Below are 22,590 nucleotides of genomic sequence, written 5' to 3'. Positions count from 1 at the left end.
TTTTTTTATAGTTTGAAATGTCCTGCTCTGAAAATGATTCCAGATCGATATTCCAGAGGAGGTGAAACAAAACGCCAAGCTCCACGAAGAGATTCATTCTTAAAATTATAATTTGTTCATGTTTTGTTTTCCATCCCAGAGTCTCTTGCATAAAAATTAAATCCAAATCTAAACCACAAAGATTAACATCCTAAAAATAAAGGGAAGTACAAGTAGTGAAAGGCTAACAGGAATAGAAGTTAAGGCGTGTTTTCTTCAGTGGCAAAGGAGACATGACATCAGAAGCACATCTATTAACCGTCGGGTAGTAAGAGAACCACGTACGTGCCCTGGTGTTTCGTTTACCCCCTGATAGGACAGTAGGGCTGTTTTGCTGGTTTCCAGGCAATGTGTGAAAGACTCTCTGGAGTATGGAAAAAACACTGAATATACTTTGGGGCGCCTGGGTGGCTCAGTCGTTTAAGGGTCCGACTCTTGATTTAAGCACAGGTCATGATCTCAGGGTCGTGAGTTCGATCCCCATGTCGGGCTCTGTGCTGACAGCACAGAGCCTGCTTGGGAGTCTCTCTCTCCCTCTCTCTCTGCCCCTCCCTCCCTCTCTCTCTTTCTCCCCAAAAAAAACCCTAATAAATATATATGTGTGCATATATGTATATAGTTTGTTTTCAACCATGTCTTTTGCCAGAACCTCAGGTTAACTCTTTGACAGCTGAAAAATAAAAATAAACTTCAAAGTATCAGATCTCCACTTTCTACCTGGTATAAGCCAACTACAGATAAATACGCTATGAAATGTATTTATGTGTATGCATGTGTAAATTGATACAGGTTTTCCATAAACACCTAATGACTATTAAAAATGTCTTAAATGGCACACGTGTGTGATAGTCGGGAAAGGCCTTTGATACTATTGTAATTACTTATATAAAGCAACAAACGGATTGGTTTTGCTGAATTCACTGACTTCTAAACTCTGTCTCTAAGGTTCTATCACTTCAAAGCTGTCTTGATTAAGATGTGGGAGGGAATTAAATTGATTCAAGGTGGATTAATGAAATACTGATTTGACTAGAGTGTTCTCCTGCAATATTTAATATTCCCTTGCTTTTCCTTCGCTTTGTTGAAATTCATTTTCCTTATTCCTTGAGTTTAATATATGATTATTTTACAGAAAGTACTCATATAGAGTGCTTGAGCACCACACATGTGGCCATTTTATATCGGTTGCAGTATTCTGAAATTATAGTTTCATTATCTCCTGGCCTGTTTTTCAGAGAGAAAAATATGTGTATCCCCACCATTATAAGCTTTGGAAGCTTTGGAACACTATTGAGATTGAAGTGCTATGCTTGCAAAAAGAAAAAAAAATTGATTCTAACAAATGGCGTGCTTTGAATTTTCCTTTCTACTGCGTTTTTATTCATTTTTTAATTCTCACATCGTGTTCTGAAGCAGTTACAATGAATCATGGGGCTGAATTCAGCTTTGCAAATATGTTAAAAGAAATTATCAAGCACTTCACTTCATCTAGAAATATCACCCAAGGAAAAAATAATAAACCTTTGCTAGCTAGTGTTGCACAATAAGCAAAATGAATTGAATCAGTATTATTATTGCCTTCCATTTGACAAGCACAACATTGGACTATCTCTGAGAGAGGAACTATTTGTAAACTTCTTTGAACATAGTTACCTTCCTATACATTACTTACTAAGATCCATAATGTGCCTCAGTTACATTGCATAAATACCCGTGTGCTTGAACATGTATTATGTGCCTTGTTTAAACTCTTCCATTTGAGACATGGATGGTGTTTAAGCATTCGCTCTGAGAAGTGGAGTGGCCTGGGAGTACCTTCACCCAGACCCAAAAATGGTAGAAACTGCGACATACATTTAGGACCCACTGTCACTGGTGGCTGAAATGAAATGTGTTGGCTTTGTGAATTTCTCCAGCGAGCACCTTCATGGATCACATGAACGGTTTCCCAAATGGTGATTCCTAGTGTCTTCATCTATGGGCAGCAGTTAACAAATGACTGCTTCCATGTTGCTTCAAATTCTAAATGTCATTAATCAACTTGTAACTAACAAGGGCTTTCTTTTTTTTTCTTTTTTTTTAATGTTTTTTATTTATTTTTGAGACAGAGACAGAGCATGAGCAGGGGAGGAGCAGAGAGAGAGAAGGAGACACAGAATCCAAAGCAGGCTCCAGGCACTGAGCTGTCAGCACAGAGCCTGAAGCGGGGCTCGAACTCACGGACTGTGAGATCATGACCTGAGCTGCAGTCAGACACTTAACTGACTGAGCCACCCAGGTGCCCCAAGAAGAGCTTTCAGCTGGTGGTCTCGTCCTGATGACATGTTCTACAATAAATGTGAAAAGTGTCAAGCTGGCTTTTTGTTATCCAGAGACTGACTTTTCTATATTTTTTTCTATGCACAATATTTGCTTACCCACAATTTTCCTATAAACCATCAGACTGAACTCTGTCTTTCAAATTAAAGAACAATAAGGGGAAAATAAGGTAGAAGTTAGCTAAGATCATTGGGTGTCATAGGTTCATGTATGTACAAGTTTATGAGACAGTAGGTCAGTCAGCGGCTTTCTGAGTTTCGGGAATTGTCCATTAGCCTAGCTAAATTTTCATTACCAAGGAGAGTAAGAAACCATATTTTATGCTATTCTGAAATAGCAGAAAACCTTTGAAATCTGAGTTAACATAGAATCTGTCTGCATCCTATGTATTTACTCAGGTCCCTGCTGTTGAGACTTTTCAGTGTTTTCTTTTTACATAAATTATTAATAAGTTCTGCATATTCGGAGACAATATCAATGTAAGTAAATTTAAAGGAGTTTTCTACACCTCTTAATATTTTAACTATTTCAATACCCACTTTTCTGTATTCTATTTCCATTAAGAGGCAGGAATTAGTTTCCTTTTGTATCACAAAAACTAATTTCTTAGATATGGACAGACACAGACATAGTCATAGCTACAGATATGGATAGTCATTCGTGTATACCTTCAGAATTAAGTATACTTAATTTGAGTCATTTTTTTAAAAGTCGAAACTGTTGAGGTTTTTATTGCTGTTAGGGTAGCTTTGAAAGCCACCCTCTTTGTGATAGTTGTTCCTCTGTTCCTCTGCAGGGGATGAAAATGTCAAGACTTGAGAAGGACTCGTCTCCTCTGTTCGCTTCAGGATGTCTTAATGATTACCATGTGATTACAGATACACTGTTTTCTTTTACTTCTTGAAAGACATGGGGAGATTAAAGCAAACAGACAACTGACATCAAATTGCTAAATTAAAGGTAAAAGTTGGCACTTTTACATAAATAGTATTTTTTGTAACATTACATTTGAATTCTTTAAGAAAAAGCTGCGTTTTCAAAATGTGTCCTTGCGGTGCCTGGCTGGCTCAGTCAGCAGAACATGTGACTCTTGATCTCAGGGTCATGAGTTTGAGCCCCACTTGAGCATGGGGCCTACTTAAACGTGTCCTTAAATTGTATACTTTCATGCCATTGGACATTTTTTTCCAATACATCAAGAATGTCATTCATACAAAGCCTTATATTATCTTTAATCATAAAATACAACTAGGTTTATTGAATATGAATACATTCTGTAACTTGATGCGTTATAAAATGCTATGCCCTGCTTGTTTGGAAAAAAAATCTCCTTTTCAGTGTGAGTTTGGCTTATGAATATTGTAACAGTTCTGTTCATATTCAGTGAACTGAGACAAACTTCCTTCTAGTATTTGGAGTCTCTTTCCATGAATTTGTCTTATGAGAATGCATATTCAATGGTTGACTATCTCTGAAGAAAAACTATGGAAATCTCATAACTTTTGTGGGTACTCTGGGCTTTGTTTTTATTTTTCAGTATATACCAGGCAAAAATTTCCGTGGGTTTACTTTTCAAAGAGAGGTTAAAGAGATGTCACAAGCAGAGTAGATGGTGCTGTCGTTTTTCTCACCAGGACGGTTTTGTTTTGGTAGATAACATACATAATAATTATCTTCCTCAATTAACAGCCCATTCAGAATATCATCACCACTTAGGTTATATACCAATTTGCGTTCTGAATGTTTTAAAGATTTTTTCTAGAACATACTAGAAGTCTTTTACAGTCACTGAATAAATAGTGTTATTTTGTTAAACATTTGAATTTAGGAACTGTAAATCCGGGAATATTCAAATGGTCGAAAAGTATTCTTAAGTCTAGGGCCAGTGACAGTAAGAACTTTTGTTGTGCGTGGAGAAATCTTTTCCTACCTCTTTTTTGTGCTTGATAGTAATGACATACGTCTGCTAAGTATAAAATCAGCAAAAAAGGAGTTAGTAGCCAATTAACAGGGTTTTACTGGAGCAAAATATTTCTGGTTTAGGTAAAGATGTAAAAAGTAAAATGGGATCTGGGCTGAAGCCTGGGGAGATAGACTCTAACAAGTGTGTGTTCTGAGCTGTGGGCAACTGATATTCCCATCACGTGGGCCCGGAAGTGTGCCTGCTGGAGTACCCCCGTACCCACTGCACCTCCCTCAGAGCCTCCATTTCTGTGACTGCAGCCCTCGTAGCAGGAACAAATCAACAGGCTTCAGGGACATTCAGATGCCCTCCTAAGACCATACCCTGTGAACTCCGGATTCCTGCTAAATGAAAACAGGAGTACACAGTAGGATTGTCTTCAATTCTGTGCATCTCTCGCAGGAGGAAGCTCCCGTGAACTCTGGGCTGGACGTCGTCCAGAAGGGGATCTACCGTGCTGTGACAGGCCTTGAGTCATCCGCTCCTCTGGCCGGGCCCGTCATTCTGGGTATGATAACTTTTAACATTTTAGCTAAAGCCTCTTCTTCACAGGTGATTTAGGGGGGTAGACTTTTTTTTATACAGACATTTTGAAGAACTCTCCGATTGTGTTGATTAAGTACTTAGACTCCAGAGGCAAATTGCCAAGGTTAAAAATAAGGTGGTAAAGCGTACCACCATGGTGCTTTGGTTTAGTTTCCTAGTAAATAGATCAGGAACAATGAGGACAGTGATAGTGGTAATAACAGTATAACCTACTTCTTGGGTTGTTTCAAACATTCCCTGACATTATGTAAGGTATTCAGGAACATGGCAAACGGAACATTAGCTTCTACAATACTCCATGTAAAAATAACTCTATTTGGACAAAGCAACCAACAGTCCTACTACTGTATTTTTATAGCCCCTCTGAACTAGAGGTCCAGTCATCGGAGATCCCAGAGGTTAAAGGTTGGGGCCTCAGACAAGTAAGGGTTTGTCCTCAAGCTCCTTTCTAACCACTACACCAAGAGGCACCAACACAGGGTGGGGTGGGGGTCCGAGAGCTCAGAGGAGGCACCCGGTCCAGCCTGTTGACCCAGGGGTTGCGGGGAAGCACCCGGTAGCCTCTGCTTTCTGGGTTGGCGTATTCAGTTGTGCTCTCAAATTACCACAGACTTAAAATGATATAAATGTATTGTCTTCGGACTGTGGAGGTCAGAAATCTGAAATGGGTCTCATTGAACACAAAGTCATCATGTGACCGGGACTGTGTTCCCTTTGGAGGCTCTAGGGAGGAATCTGTTTCCTTTTCCCGGTTACAGACCACCCCGATTCTTGGGCTCGTGACCCTTTGCTTCATCTTCAAAGCCAGCAAGAGTAGGTAGGGCCCCTTCTCACATCACACCACATTACCCTTACCTACTCTCAGCCTCCACCTTCCACTTTAAGGACCCTGTTACTACACTGTGTTCACCTGTGTAATCCAGAATAACCTCATTATAAAGTCGGCTTGTTAGCAAACCTAATGCTGTCTGCATCTTAAACTCCCCTTTGACATGAAAGGTAATAGATCCACAGGACCGTAGGACACGGTCGTCGTTGGGGATTCTTCATTCTGCTTGCCACTGAAGGCTAACTATCACACTGAGGAATGAAATGGAAGAGGAAGAAAGAAATACATCAGTGGAGATTGAAAATGTTCTTTAATATTCAAGGGTACAGAAAGAAAACGTAGCACACACTCTCAAACACACACAGAAGAACTCTACAAAGCAAGGTCTTCCAAGATCAGTGGCTTAAATTTTCTCTCAAAAGTTAGTATTCTCAAAACGCTGCCTTGTTTCTTTTTGTGAGAGAAATGCACACAGGGTACAATAAAAGCAGCTGATCACCAGATTGTTTGCAGAATGAATGGAAATCGAGGGATGATTTCATCTTGGCACAGATTTTATTCACATTTTATTAGCATTAACCCGCACGCCTTTGTCCTTGTACTGTCCATCATTTTTATCAGAAAAAAAAGCCCTCAGCTTCCCGGTCATCAATGAAGTCAATCTAAGCAGGATAAAAAAGAGAAAATAATAAGGGGGAGAAAGGCATTTTTGGTTATATTTGAGCTGACCGTACTTCTGGTTTTGCTTGAATATAAAATGATAAGGTAAAAACAGTGTATAATTCTGGTTTTAAAACAAATCAGGCAGGACATGAAGCAGGTGAGATCCTACTTCATAGATATGCCACAATTCCTGATTCTAGTCCCAGTTCTTAAATTGTCATTTATATTTGGTGTGCATCTTTTCCAGACACTTCTCATGCATGCTCATGGACACATTTAACATGATGAAAATACATGATTTTCTACAGCAGGGTGTATGTATATACCCTATTGGGTCTGAGGTGACAAGTGTTTGATTGGAAGACATTTACGTCTTATGATATTTAATGTATCTTTCCAGGAAGAGATGTCTTTGGGCTATTTGAGAATCTCTTTTGTGTACCTCTATTATCTGAGTAGAGCTTTAAAGCTTTCTATACAAGAACCAGACCTTGCCCTGAGACCGATTCTTAGGGCATTGTATTTTTCTTCTTCTCCCTCCTTTTGTTTTTATCGACGGTCTCTTCTTAAAGTGAATTATTGAACTACAGGCATGGAGTAGGCATGAACTAACCACACTCCTTCCTTTTGGAAACACAACATCCTTGCATACATTGTTTCCTTGATGGGCTCTCCACTCCAATCGTCTTAACCGGTCTCATATTCTCCATGTTTTTTGCAGTCCTGCCGGTGACATTCTTAGGCTGTTATTCCTATGACAGAACAGGTTTTCAGGAAAGTCTGTTGATGTTTTATCTTTAGTAATCTGTGGAATTTCTGCATCTGTACCCATGTACCACAGAGCTATCCCCAGTGGGGAGGACCCCGTATGAATTCTGGGCCTGACACAGCGGCCACAGCCTAGTTTTCCAACCTCCTGTAGATAATTAACCTCTTTGGGCCACTATTTCCGTATCCATAAAAGGGGCCCATAGAAGGGAGAGGAGGTTTTCAAACTCTGTTTTGAGCCCTGCATGAAATAAAAGTAGGGCCAGCCCTAGAATGAAGGTTGGGGTGGGGAAGGGATAAGAGGAAACTTGCCTACTTTAGTTTGTTCAGATTTAATAGACAAAATTAATATGTTGTCTTGAGCATAATAAAGGATTTGATCCTTAAAGAAAATACTGAATATGGGGCACCTGGGTGGTTCAGTTGGTTGAGCATCTGACTTTCGCTCAGATCCTGATCTCATGGCTCGTGAATTTGAGCCCCGTGTCGGGCTCTGTGCTGACAGCTCAGAGCCTGGAGCCTGGTTCGGATTCTGTGTCTCTGTCTTGCTCTCTCTGCCCCTCCCCCACTCACTCTGTCTCTGTCTCTGTCTCTGTCTCTGTCTCTGTCTCTCTCTCTCAATAAATACATAAACAAAAATAGTGAGTACTAAAACACACTAGACTAATCTCTACATCGACATCTCTGGGAACATACTGTAGAATCCTGTTTTGTGGACTAAATATGAAATATCTGTGCAATTTGCCTAAAATTAAATTAAGCCAAATCCTAATTTATTATTTACTTCCATTACAAAAACATGGAAGAATGTATGTGAGGCTCTGCATTTCAGTAGGCCCCACTGCTTTTCATCTGCTATTTGCATTATCAAAAAGCCAATACATTTGAAAGCATTTTATAACTGAGCACATTTTCATCACCGTAAAATTTTTATCTCTTGAAGGAACTCAGTGTTCTTTTTTTCTATCAACTCTTTGCCAACCTACTCTACTTTCCCAAACATGATTAATTTCTCCTAGTCATGGAAATCTCCTGGCTCAAAACTCCCACAGCTAAATTTATATATTTATTTTGCAATTACCTTTAGTTGTACTAGACTAGAGATGGTAGAGGAAAAATCATAGGTTAATTACCAAGCATACAAGTAGCTGTATCTTTTGGCTATGCGTGTGTGCGTGTGTGTGCGTGTGTGTGTGTGTGTGCGCGCGCGCGCGCGTGTGTGTGCGTTCGTTGCCTTGCTGAGGCTCTGGTTTGGGAAGTTAATTAATCCCCATGCATCTCTTTTTTTTTCCAGAATCTCTAAAATGCTTCTATGAGAGGTAAATGTTACAGCTTACGTGTTAATCCCTCATCACAGTGCCTAGCACATAGTAAACTGAAATTGGGTGATATCTCTGAATTATATACCTTCTCTGTCTGCCCAAGCAAGTGCCATCCAGGACCAAATTAAAAATATACGTACAAGGTTTATTATCGCTATTGAAAGAGAATAAGTTAGAACTATTTAGGTATTTCTACTTCCTATATTTTCAGTGAATTTTTTAAAAAAATTTGTGAACATGTACAATCTCATTGTTAAATCATAGAATATGTAATCCAAACAAAATAACATCCATCTGAAGAAGACCATGAAAGCAGATAATACAGTATGTTTGGAATACTGAAGCAGAGAGAACAAATACAGAGTAATAGGAGCCAAAACACTTGTCTGGCACCCAGAGCAGACCTTGCTACATTGATAGAATCCATCTTTTTAGATACACTGAATTATCTTATGATGGTGGCTGTCCAGAGTGTGTGCTGAGAATAATATCACCCAGAAATGCATAAGGGATGAGTCCTATTTATAACCCCGTTGTCATGTAATGTTATGAAGAGGGGCTCAAATATACATAAGGAGGATCAGTGAGTTTATTTCCTCTAAATAAAAGTAATAAAGCATAAAAGTAACAAATAGTAAACTAAAAGATGTTCATACAATGGAAACATCTTTAGGAGAATAGAATATTCCTAAAATAAATAGTATGATGAAGGAAGAAAACCAAAAAATAAATGAGATATTGAGCTTGTTTTTTCAATCTGTGACTTCAAAGAATAATTTTCGCCAAAACAGAGAATAATTATGAAGCAGTGAAGACTCAGTAAAATACATATTAATCAAATACAGAATTTGAATGTGCATATAAATTTATAAGCAGTGTGGAATGAACTTATTTAATATTCAGAGATACAAAGTAAATTCCTAAATATTGCAGTTTTATTTAATTTTCCTCAAGTCCTGAAAACAATTCTTGTAAAATATACTCTGATTTAAATAAATTCAGAGTATAATTTCCTTTAAAGATGCATTTTTACAGCACATTTATCTAGTCACTAGATGCTATACTAGGAAAGCGTGAAAACAGCCAGTAAAACTCAAGTAAAATAAATCATACACTCATTTTCAAATATAGCATCCCAGAATATTAGAATGAAAAGCATTTTTAGGGACGAACTGATTGTCTTCCTCAGCCTTGCTTCGATTTTTTATCTTCGTGCTAATATTTTCCCTTTAACCATTTGTATGTTTATCTTCTACATGAGATGTATATTCTCATAAGATCTTTAAAAAAAATTTTTTTAATGTTTATTTTTGACAGAAAGACAGAACATGAGTGAGGGAGGGGCAGAGAGAGGGAGGCACAGAAACTCAGGCAGGCTCCAGGCTCTGAGCTGTCAGCCCAGATCCCGACGTGGGGCTTGAACTCACGGACCACAAGATCATGGCCTAAGCTGAAGTCGGACACTTAACTGAGCCACCTAAGCACCCCTAAATCTTTTTATATGTAAGAAAAGGTATGTCTAGAAATCCCTTGAGATTCATTTTATAACAGGATAATATATAGATAAATTACTTTAATGTCTTCTATCCTTCTTTTGCATATAAAAATTAGAAAGATGAACTCACTCAGCCAGGCACATAGTTAGACAATAAGAAATTAGGAGAAACCCCAAAGGCCGGGGCATCTTTTTTGCAGTTTGTCTCCTGTTTATTTGTACATTTCAGTCAGCAGGAAACTGCAGTTCATTCACTATACAGAGAATCTTTTCATCTATAAGGTCACAAATAACATATAAAAGTATGCTTTCATACAGAGTGTATTACAATATATGCATAAGCTCACGTGCATGAAAAGATGTAATTTTCAATGAAAAATGCATGCAAAGATTATTATATTGGAATCCGTTTTGGCTAAATACAGGAAGACACATGTTAGGTAAGGCTGCCACAAACTTAGGAAAATAGAATAAACATTGTAAGTTATGGCCATTGCATTTGAATCAGTACTGAAATGAGTATTCTAACCTATAGTGAAAAATGAATGGAGCTTCCCGTGATGATTTTCCCCAAAGTGTGTTCTTTGGACCATGAGTCTTAGAGCTGGTTCGCAGTAAGTGTTTTAGTGGAAAGGGGTACTTTGGCCAAATACGTTTATAAACTCTTTGGTTGGACAACATTATCCACTTTCCACTGTTGTGTAAGAGTTCAGGTGCTTCAGGGTACACAAGTGCCCAGTACATGCCCCAGAGGGAAGGTAGACAGCAATTCTCTGTTCCATTTGACCATGGGACTGTTATGTCACTGAGGATGTCACAAGAGCTGTGTTGCTTGGAAGATGTGTGTAAACTGTTTGACATTATGTTGTCCACACATGTCATTTATTACACGTTATGTGCGATCTGTGCATTTAATTCCATAAGGCTTTAGTGGACGTATTTCATACACGTGTAGAAGTATAAATATATATAATGGAATGTATATGTGTATATAGTTAAGTACAGTTTCTAGACGGAACCTTTATTTTCCTCTATGGGAACAAATCCTTTGAGTCCAGACTCACCTGAACAATAAAAGTTTAACTTCAACTTGCTCTGTGTATAGGGTAGACATTTCGTAAGGATGAATCAGATCGTAAATGACAGTAAAACATTGCAGGTTATGTCAGGGACTCCTTTTTTATCACTCTGTTTCCTACAAGGTGAAGATTTGTAGGCGTATTAAAGGCAAGTCAGTTGATTACGTGTACTTTGAGGTCTTGATTCACACATCTCAAAAAAACCAGAATATTATTTTTCAGCATTGTTTCTTATAGGAAGGTCTGTTTGAAAACGAGCGTTCACCTTTAAGGCTGCCGTGCACGTGTTAAAACAGTGTAGAAGAGGAGCAGATCTGTGGAGAAAGTATTTTAATGAGCCAACTTCTAGGGAGGAGCAAAGTCGGGCAAACTGTCAAAAACGGGCCGCTAAGCTCACTGGGTGGTGTTCTCCAAATGCAAGTCATTCTATATTTCGCTCCTCTGCAAATAATTTAACACCATTGTTCTTGTTTACCTACAGTGATCACCATTTAAAATGTAGCTGAGTAGTTTTTCTTCTTTCCCAGGCTACACTTGGTGAAATTGATCCAACCAGCAGGCTGTGTGTGTGATGACACATACAGGAGTCAGAGATCGCACACCTACCAATTAAACAGCTTATTTATGGTCAATATATTTGCCACCCATCCCTGTAGTGGCATATTGTATCTTCTGTAATTCACACTGTATCACAGACTATTCGTGCGAGCTAATTATAATAAAACTTTGAGGTTACTTAAGAGGTGATTTTTTAAATTACTGTTATAGCTGTACACGCACTAGATTCGGGGTGTCAATTATAGTAGCCCCCAGTCACGTATGGCTATTTCAGTTTAAATTAAATAAAATCAAATGCTGCTAAATAGCTTCCTAGCTTGGTAGTAATCTTTCTTTATTCTTTGTAATTTTTTTTTTAATTAATCAGGAAAGAGAGAAGTGCAAGTGGGGAAGAGGTAAAGAGAGAGGGAGAGAGAGAATCCCAAGCGGGCTCCACGCGGTCAGTGCAGAGCCCGACGGGGGGCTTGATCCCACGTCCCGTGAGATCATGACCCGAGCCAAAATCAAGAGTTGGTCACTCAATCAGCTGAGCCATGCAGAACCCCAGGTAGTTATCTTTCAATATGCAATAACCACATGTAGCTTTGGACTATTCTACTGGACAGAGTAGATACAGAACATTTATATCATCACAGAAAGTTCTTTCAACAGCCCCGTAGATCCTCTTGTTCCTGGATGAGATCCCAAAGTATATGAAGGTAAAATTCTATGTCCAAAGACATCAGGGACTTGTTCAAGTTCGTATTACTTAAATTACTAAATTTAAATGGAATCTGGCTGTGTTTGTAATGGTGTGAGCATACATACTCCTGAATGTTGTTATAAAGTGATTGGATAAAGTGATTATCAGTAGTCTTAAAATTGGATTTAGATACGTGATTTTTAAAATGTTTCTGAGGGGCTCCTGGCTGGCTCAGTCAGTAGAGCATGTGACTCTTGATCTTGGAGTTATGAGTTTAAGTCCCACATCGGGTGTAGATATTACTAAAAAAATCTTTTTTAAATAAAAACAAAACTTTCTAAAATGCATTGGAATATAATTTCCATAATACCTCCATGTTAAGTGCAGATTTCCATGAATTAAAAAAATGTGCATACTAATTAATATAAGCACCAACACCTCCAGATAGGGAATTTCACCTCAAGAGGTTCTTTTGGGACCCTGCCCAGTCAAACCTACACCAAGGGCCAGCCTCAGGCAACCAGTAACCTCCTCTCTGTCAGGATAGATTACACTTCTCTTTTCTGGAGTTCAAGTCATACACATATATTTAGTGTACTTTTTCCTGTTTGTTTAAATTCTGTATGCTTGCTAAACTCACTTTTTTTTAGTAGTTACTTTTTTCATGTAGATTCTTTAGGAGTTTCTACATAGATGACCAGGCTGGTTTTTTGTTGTTGTTGTTGTTGTTGTTGTTGTTGTTGTTGTTTTTAACATTTATTTATTTTTGAGACAGAGAGCGAGCATGAACAGGGGAGGGTCACAGAGAGGGAGACACAGAATCCGAAGCAGGCTCTAGGCCCTGAGCTGTCAGCACAGAGCCCGACGCGGGGCTTGAACTCGGGGACTGCGAGATCATGACCTGAACTGAAGTCGGACGCCCCACCGACTGAGCCACCCAGGCGCCCCAATGACCAGGCTATTTGTAAAGACAGTTCCAGATCTTCATTTCCAGCAGTGTGCCTTTTATTTCTTTAACCATATTTCTTTGGCTAGGAGCTCCAGCACAACAGTGAAAGGAACTGTAAGAGTGAACATTTTGGGGCACCTGGGTAGCTCAGTCGGTTGAGTGTCTGCCTCTAGATTTCAGCTCGGTTCATGATCCCAGGGGTGTGGGATCGAGCCCTTCATTGGGGTAGGCACTGGGCAAGGAGCCTGCTTAAGTGTCTCTCTCTTTCCTCCTCGGCCCCTCCCCCCCCCACTTGCTTGCTTGCGCACACTCTCTTAAAAAAAAAAATAGAGTAAACATTTTGTTTTTAAAAATTTTTTTTTAACATTTATTTATTTTTGAGACAGAGAGAGACAGAGCATGAACGGGGGAGGGGCAGAGAGAGAGGGAGACACAGAATCGGAAGCAGGCTCCAGGCTCTGAGCCATCAGCCCAGAGCCTGACGCGGGGCTCGAACTCACGGACGGTGAGACACAGAATCAGAAGCAGGCTCCAGGCTCTGAGCCATCAGCCCAGAGCCCGATGCGGGGCTCGAACTCACGGACCGCGAGATCGTGACCTGAGCTGAAGTCGGACACTTAACCGACTGAGCCACCCAGGCGCCCCTTTTTTGTATTGTTCCTGAAGGTAGAGGGAAATAACCAGTCTTTCATCACTACGCACGAAGTTGTCTGTAGGCTGCCTGCCCATCACAGGGGGATTTTACTTTCTGCAATTGTGGGAGCTGGTGAAGCAGTCTCTAAGGCTGTTTGTGTTGGACGCTTGAGGTTGAAGTCAACATGTCAGGCAGTTAAAGAAGGAAGAAGAGTGAAGAGTGGGCTCATCGTGGACAAGGTGGGACCCACGAACATGAGCTGGAACCTGAGGGTGGACAGGAACCTGTGTATGCTTGCAGCGTCCTCAGCTGCGACCACGTAAGTGTCGTGCAGGTGAAGCTGGTGCCCTTGCATGATGGAGCTCAGCGGGCAGCTGGCCTGAAAGCCCAAGACACCGCGAGGACCCAGGGGGAGGAGGAGTGACAGCGGGTCTCTCTGCTGTTCCATGAAGAGGACGATTCGGATGGGCGAAAGCACTGCTTTGACTGCATCCCACAGATTTGGGCAAGTTGTGTTTTCATGTTCATTTAGTTCAAAATATGTTTAACTTTCTCTTGGGATCTCTTCTTTGACCTGCGTGGTACAAGTGTCTTTTTCAGTCTCCCAATTAAGGGGATTTTTCAGCTCTCCTTCTGGTACTGATTTCTAGTTAAATTCCATCGTGGTCAGAGAGCCGACATTGTATGGTTTCTCTTCTTTCAAATTTGTTAGTATGTGTTATGGCCCAGAATGTGGTCTCCCTGGGTGAATGTTCCCTGGGAGCTTCCGTAACTGCTGTTGTTGGACGAAGCGGTCTGCAGACAATATTACATCCAGTGTCTGATGTGTTGAATTCAGTATGTCCTTACTACCTTTTTTGCCTGCTGAATCTTGCCACCTCTCATAGAGGAATGTTAAACTCATAGAGGAAGCGTCCAACTTTGACAACGGATCTATCTCTTTCTCCTTGCGTTTCTATCAGTTGTAGCTTCCTGTAGTTTGATGCTGTGTTAGGGATGCCCTCCTAATGACAAATAATCCTATTTTTTCTCCCTATCCTTTGCATTATTGCTGCCATTCATTTCATTTGTACATAAGTAACTACAAACACATAAACATACATAATCACATAGGTTGTTGCTGTGATTTTAAACAGTTACCTGTTAGATTAATTCAGAATAAGAGAAGGAAACGTTTTTATTTTGGCTTCACGTATTCCTTCTCTGATGCTCTTTATGTGCATCTGAGGTTTTTTTTTAATGTTTATTTTTGAGAGAGAAAGAGAGAGAGAGAGAGAGACAGAGTGAAAGCAGGGGAGGGGCAGAGAGAGAGGGAGACACAGAATCTGAAGAGGGCTCTGGGCTCTGAGCTGTCAGCACAGAGCCCAACACAGGACTCGACCTCATGAACCGTGAGATCATGACCTGACCTGAAGTTGAACACTTAACTGACTGAGCCACCCAGACACCCCTGCATCCGAGTTTCTGACCTATATCATTTTACTAATCTCTTAAGAACTTTTAACATGCTGTACATTACATCCCCATGACTTTTTCTTTTATAACTAGAAGTTTGTACCTCTTAATCCCCTTCACCTTCATCTGCCACCAGCATCTCTCCTCTGGTAACTATAGTTTGTTTCCTATATCTGTGAGTCTGTTTTGGTTTTGTTCATTCATCTGTTCTGTTTTTCAGTTTCCACATGTAATTGAAATCAGACATTATTTGTCTTCCTGTGTTTGACTTATTTCACCCAGTATAATACCCTCTCGTTCCATCCATGTTGTCACACATGGTAAGATTTCATTCCATCGTGTGTGTGTGTGTGTGTGTGTGTGTGTGTGTGTGTGTGTGTGTTTGTATACCACATCTTTAACCATTCATCTATGGATGGACACTTACATTGCTTCCGTATCTTGAGTGTTGTAAATAAATGCTGCAGTGAACATAGGGGTGCATGTATCTCTTTGAACTGGTGTTTTCATTTTCTGCAGATAAATACCCAAGAAGTGGAATTTCTGGTTCACATAGTTCTCTTTTTAACTTTTTAAAGGAACCTCCATACCATTTTCCATAGTGACTACACTAATGCACATTCCCACCAACAGTGTACAAGGATTCCCTTTTCTCCACATCCTGGCTGCACTTGTTATTTTGTTGTTTTTTTTTTATAATAGCTAATCTGAAAGATAGGAGATGATAGCTCACTGTAGTTTTGATTTGCATTTCCCTGATGATGAGTGATGTTGAGCATCATGTCATGTGTCTGTTGGCCATCTGATGTCTTCTTTGGAAAAAATGTCTTCAAGTCTTTTGTCCATTTATTAATTGGGTTGATATATACATATGTGTGTGTGTGTGTATATATATATGTATATATGTATATATGTATATATATACATACATATATATATATATAATAAGCTCTACAAGTTCTTTATGTATTTAGGATATATGATTTGAAAATATCTTCTTCCATTCATAGGTTGCCTTTTCGTTTTCTTCATGGTTTCCTTCCCTGTGCAAAAAGTTTTTGGTTTCATCTAATCTCATTTATTTTAGCCTTTGTTGCCCTTGCCTGAGAAGGGTGATCCAAAAACAAAAATAAAAAATTGCTAAGATTAATGTCAAAGAGTCCACTGCCTATGGTTTCTTCTAGGAATTTTATAGTTTTAGGTCTTACATACAAGTCTTTAATCCATTTTGAATTCATTTTTGTATACAGTATAATATAGTGGTTCAGTTTTCCCAGCACCATTTATTGAAGAGATGGTCTTTTCCCCACTGTATATTCTTGCCTCCTTTGTCATAGATTAATTGACCATATAATCACAGATTTATCTCTGGGCTCTCTATCCTCTGATCTGTGTGTCTGTTTCTGTGCCATTACCATACTTTTTTGATTAGTACAACTTTGTAGCATAGTTTGAAATCAGAGCGCATGATACCTCCAGCTTTGTTCTGCTTTCTCAAGTTTGCTTTGGCTCTTCAGGGTGTTTTGTGGCTCCATGCAAACTTCAGCATTCTCTGTTCTAGTTCTGTAAAAAATGTCACTGATATTTTGACAAGGACTGCATTGAATATGTGTATTGCTTTGGGTAGTATGGACATTTCAACAGTATTCTTCCAATTCACGAACATGGTATATCTTTCTAGTTGGGCCAGGTTCAGTTTCTTTTATCAGTGTCTCAGACTTTTGAGAGTACAGGTCTTTCACCTCCTTGATTAAATTTATTCCTAGGTATTTTATTCTGTTTGATGTAAATGTAAATGGGATTGTTTTGTTAATTTCTCATTCTGATAACTTATTTTTAGTGTAGAGAAGTGCAACCAATTTCTGTATGTTATTTTTGTATCCTGTGACTCTACTGAATTCATTTATTCTAATAGTTTTTTGGTGGAGTCTTAAGAATTATTTAATATATATAGTACCATGTCATCTGCAAATAGTGACAGTTTTACTTCTTTTCCAATTTTAATGCCTTTCATTTTTCTTTCTTAATTGCCGTGGCTAGGATTTCCAATATTATATTGAATAAAAGTGGTGAGAGTGGGCATCCTTGTCTTGTTCCTGATCTTAGATGAAAATCTTTCAACTTTACACCATTGAGTATGATGTTAACTGTGGATATGTCCTGTATGTTCTTTACTATATTGAGATACCTTCCCTCAATACTCACTTTGTGAGAATTTAATACTTCTTGCAAAGCAAATCTACTGGCAAAACATTTGCTCAATTTTTGCTTGTGTGAGAAAGTCTTTCTCTTTAAATGCTGAAGGATAATTTCACAGGGTAAAGAATTCTAGATTGGTGACATTTTCCCTCTCTCCACACTTTAAATAGTTCACTTCCTTCTCCTCTTGCTTGCATCGCTTCTGAGAATCAGATCTAATCCTCTGATCCTCTCTAGATAAGGTATTTTTATCCTCTGGGCTTTTTTTAAGGTGTTTATCTATCTTTGATTTTCTGAAGTTTGGATAGGGTATGCCTAAATGTAACTTTTTGTTTTATATTTATTTGTTTTATATTTATACTGTTTTACATTTATTTCACCAAGCTGCCTAGATTGGTAGTTTGAGGTCCAACATTAATATTTGGAAATTCTCATGCATTATTGGTTCAAATATTTCTTCTGTTACTTTTTTCTGCTATTCCCCATATGCAAGTATCACATCTTTGGTAGTTGCCCTAGGGTTCTTGCATATTCTGTGGCATGGGTTTTTTTGGGGTTTCTTTTGTTTGTTTGTTTTCTTTTTTAGTTTTGGAAGAATCTATCGAAATGTCCTCAAGTTCAGAGAGTCTTTCCTCAATTGTGTCCTTTCTGTGACAGTGTTATTGATCTCTCATATTTTTAATTGATTCTGATGATTTCCATCACTATTTCCATCACTACTTACATTACACATCTGTTCTTGTATAATCTCTTTTCATTAACAGAGTTGTTTTGAATTCCTGCTCTGCTAATTTTAACATCCCTGACACATGAGTCTGGTTCTCATGCTTGTTCTATTTCTTCAAACTGAGATTTTGACCTTTTAGTACTCTCAGATTTTTTCTTGGCATTGGCACATGATGTACGAGGTAAAAGGAACCTAGCTCTGGTTCCAGCAAAAGTTTCTGCTTGTGGGTTTCACTCTGATAAGTTGTGATTCTCTGTTTCCATCTATGTCTCCAAATTTGGTGCATCAGTTTGCCCAGCGACCTTATCTGTGGCAGATCTGAGATGATTTGTTGATTTGTTCAGTTATTTTCCTTATTGTTAATATAAAGTAATGACATTCACGCTCCTTACATGTAAGACTAGAATATGGAACTCATTGCAAGACATGAAAGGAAAACAAAAACAAACTTCTTTAACTCTGGATAACACTTTCTACATTTTCTTCAAATATCCCATCCAAACCAACATGTAGGGTTTTTGGTTTTGTTTTGTTTTGTTTGTCGTAAACAAAACTTCAGTTAAGATGTTAACCCCACCACAAAGGCACACAGTTCTGTTAAGGTGAATATTGCTATTGGTGTGAAGAAATGGATGCAGGTAGCTTCTTAAAAAACTGTTATTTGCCACTAGGACCATAAATAAGAAAGACAAAAGTCCACAGTGGCCCCAACCATAAATATCCTAAAAACGTAACTATGAATCCAAGTTGTTGGGATAAATATTGAACTCATTTCCTATAAGAACATTTCTTGACTAGACTTTTCAGTTGAGGAACTGTTACATGCAGTCATAAAAATAGTGAAATTTAAACAGTATTTAAAATTTAAATAATATTTAATGGTATGTAATGAAATATATGACCTCCATTTTTACGAGTTTATTAGGATGCCTTTTTTTAACTTAGCCTTTAATGATAATAGGATATAAAGCACAATTCTCAAAATTTTATTCAACTCATCAGTGAGGGAACCATCAAGACTTTAAGAGCTCACTTAACAACTGAGAAAGAAGGAGATTGGTTAGTCAAGAAAAAAATGTCTAAATATGTCTAAGATTGCTAAATTATGTATAAGATTGGCTGTCTAAAGGCCAATAAATTATATTATCAATATTTTCTGGTTAACCTCTAACTTTATTGAGCTCTAAACTACCTGCACATTTATCAGTTGTGGATTGTGAGTCAAATACACTGTGACCACAAAGTTACACCTCCAGGAGTATCAGATCAGAATCCAGCAGGATTTTAATAAAATGCTCTAATGTCAGAAGTAAGCACTACTTTGCCTCTTTCTAGATGCGGCTCCATAGGTCAACTTGTCTTCTACACCAAGACGCCTTTTGGGTTCAGAGGGATGAAGTGAAAACTCCCAGCCCCTGAACATCCCTGCTGGAGCTTTATGTACAATATACAACCCAGACAGACCAGGTGTAGCATGCTAAAAAATAAGGTAAGAAATCAGTATACAGCAGCCCCAGAAGACAGCCATTTATCTTCAAGGTAGTAAATTCCATCAGTGTGTTTAAAGGAGGATGAAAGAGAGTTGCAGACTCCATGTTAACCCTTTCTCACCCACATATATGTAATATTTCTATAAATTTTCCACCATTTGGTTTTGGTGGTGGCAACTGATACAATTTTTTTAAAGGGCAAAATCATAACTTTCATGCAAATGTAAAAAAAACCCACATGCCATAGATTTTATATAACTCAATTAGGAGGCCAGCAAGATGTTCCATTGGTTCAAAGGAGAATTCAAACAATTTACCCATATATAGGCAATCGGGAATGTGGAAATGAATTTATGTGTAAATGCTAAACTTGTCATCACTTACACTTACACTATTGCATTACACAAAATTAAATTCATTAAATTATTCTGGAAAAATGATAACTTACAGAACTTTAGTTTCTTAGCACCTGTAGATTAGAAAATAGCTCAAAAACAATGAATTAGAAGATGGAGAGGGTGAGCTGGACAGAAACCCAGTAATCTTTGGTTGTGGGTGTGTGTGCATTTCAAATGTGTCATTTTTTCCTGACAGTGGACACTTTTATCAGGTGTTTACCCAGAAGTGGATTTGCTAAATCAGGGGTATTCGTATGCTTAGGGTTGGTGGCTAGTGCCACATACTTGTTGTCAAGTGATTATGTCAACTTATACACTCATCAATGAGGTAGAATTCTTTACATGCCCTTGAAAAAGAGGAAGTTCTGAACCTCCGTTCATATCCACAAAGGGTGAATCTTGAAATAGTCACCTTTGTAGATCTCACGTATCCTAAATTTTTAGAGCCGTCATCTGTGGTCTAATACAGAATTGTTCTGTTTTTTGCCTCTGGTTCCAGGCAAAGACTTTGTAAAACCCTTGGAATTAGAGTGACAGGTGTGTATCTATTATGCTAATGAGGGCACTCATGGCCAAGCCCTAGTTAGCTTCAGGATGGAGGCTGGTCCCCAAAGAGACCAACCACTGCTTACAGCATGGTAACTTTGGGCTACCTTGACTCCTGGGAGGAGGGGTGGGGGGGGGCATTGGAGATTGAGTTCAATCTCATGTCCAGTGATTCAATAAATCATGACTACCTAATGAAGCCCCACTAAAAATTCCACACACAGAACTCAGTGAAGCTTTCCGCTTTGTGAATACCTGGCTGGTATCTAGAGTTGTCGCGTATACTAAGTGTATGTCGCTTCTTTGTTGAATGAGTAAATGCACTGATTCTACCTGCGTCTTACATCCAGCTCTTGCGTAAATCGTTCCGGAAGTGTAAATTCTCTGAGCACCGGCCAGTCTAGGTATGGGTTGATGTTCTGTCTGTGCAGACAGATTCTAGAAGGTTATGACTAAGCAGCGGGAACACTGTGTAGGAAGGCTATAAATCATCCCAGCAAATGACACCCGTTAGCACAATAATTTTCAATTCAAAGCAGGTCAAGACAAATTGACCATCCAACTTATGTCCAGACAGTGGGCCCTGGCCTCTCTAATATGATTAAGAGGAGGCCATTGTGTCTCATTATCTCACAATATGAATAGGATTCTAGTCTATAATTCATAAATGCTTAATTTGTGAGGCTAAATTCCACAGACAAAATATTTAAATATTCATCTCTAGGGAATTAGATTAGCACAAGAGGCAAAAAAAAAAAAAAAAATCTAAAGCTGACATTAGGCATTCACCAATAAACATTCACAAACAGCACAATGTCCTCCGATATCAGAATGACACCTTAGCCTTCATTTCCTAGGAGTGTTTAATTTTGGATAAAAAGTGTTATGTTGGACTTTGGATATCCAGCTTCGACATTTTTTTTTTTCAACGTTTTTTATTTATTTTTGGGACAGAGAGAGACAGAGCATGAACGGGGGAGGGGCAGAGAGAGAGGGAGACACAGAATCGGAAACAGGCTCCAGGCTCCAAGCCATCAGCCCAGAGCCTGACGCGGGGCTCGAACTCACGGACCGCGAGATCGTGACCTGGCTGAAGCCGGACGCTTAACCGACTGCGCCACCCAGGCGCCCCTCGACATTTTGATTTAATCTTTGTTCACAGTGAAGAGTTAAGTTTTGATCAATGGAGCGAGAAGAAATGGATGCCACAGGAGAAAGGATCTAACGCTCTCCCGGTGAATTGAGAAAGGTAGAGCAAAGAGAGAACCTTGACCTTCACTGTATGTGGCTACCAGACTTTCTCTAGGTTCAAAGTTTTACTGGAAACTTTTTTTTTTTTTTAACTCTTAGGCTTACATTTACTATTTATGTCTCCCATCCCGAGTATGCTTTAAAAAATTTTTTGTAATCAGAAATTTCATTTTCAGGCAGGTACACAATTTGTGAATGACTAAAAAGATCTGACTGTATCATGGAAACCTCATTGTTGACTTCTGGCCAATTACGAGTAACTTCAGTATCGAATTCAGAAAAGAATGGTCTCTTGCTCTTGCCAAAGCAAAAGCTGCAGCAACATTAATGGGAGACAGACTCTTTTCTAGGCTATTTACAACAGGGGACAGGACAACACTCAACTCAATGTCACTGAGCTCAACTTCATTGAAGTTGAATGAGGGCAGAAAAGAGTTCGTAAGTGGTGGCATGAGAGGCAGAACCCAACTCCTCTGTGTTTGCTAATTGGATTTACCCAAAGGAAAAATAAATTCTGTAGTACCGTTGGGACAGGAAGTAGTTTTACAACCAGGAGCAAGGCACACATCAACATTAGGCTCCTATCTTTTCACAGAGACTGGGGCTTGCTGGGGGGCTTGGGGGGGGGTCTATCTCCCTCGATGTTTACATTCAAAAAGTAAACTGCAAAACTGGCAA

General features: G+C 39.0%; 1 long non-coding RNA gene across 1 annotated transcript; it reads left to right on the top strand.

Annotated features, from left to right (window-relative positions):
* The first annotated feature begins 3,164 nt into the window (after positions 1-3,164).
* On the top strand, positions 3,165-20,041 carry LOC125916613 (uncharacterized). The gene is made up of 3 exons (XR_007455980.1): positions 3,165-3,318; positions 4,724-4,829; positions 19,563-20,041. It is a non-coding gene; the product is annotated as an uncharacterized LOC125916613 (long non-coding RNA).
* Positions 20,042-22,590: the final 2,549 nt, after the last annotated feature.

The sequence above is a fragment of the Panthera uncia genome, assembly GCF_023721935.1.
Source record: "Panthera uncia isolate 11264 chromosome E2 unlocalized genomic scaffold, Puncia_PCG_1.0 HiC_scaffold_20, whole genome shotgun sequence".
Taxonomy (NCBI): domain Eukaryota; kingdom Metazoa; phylum Chordata; class Mammalia; order Carnivora; family Felidae; genus Panthera; species Panthera uncia.
This window is presented reverse-complemented; position numbering and strand designations above follow the sequence as displayed.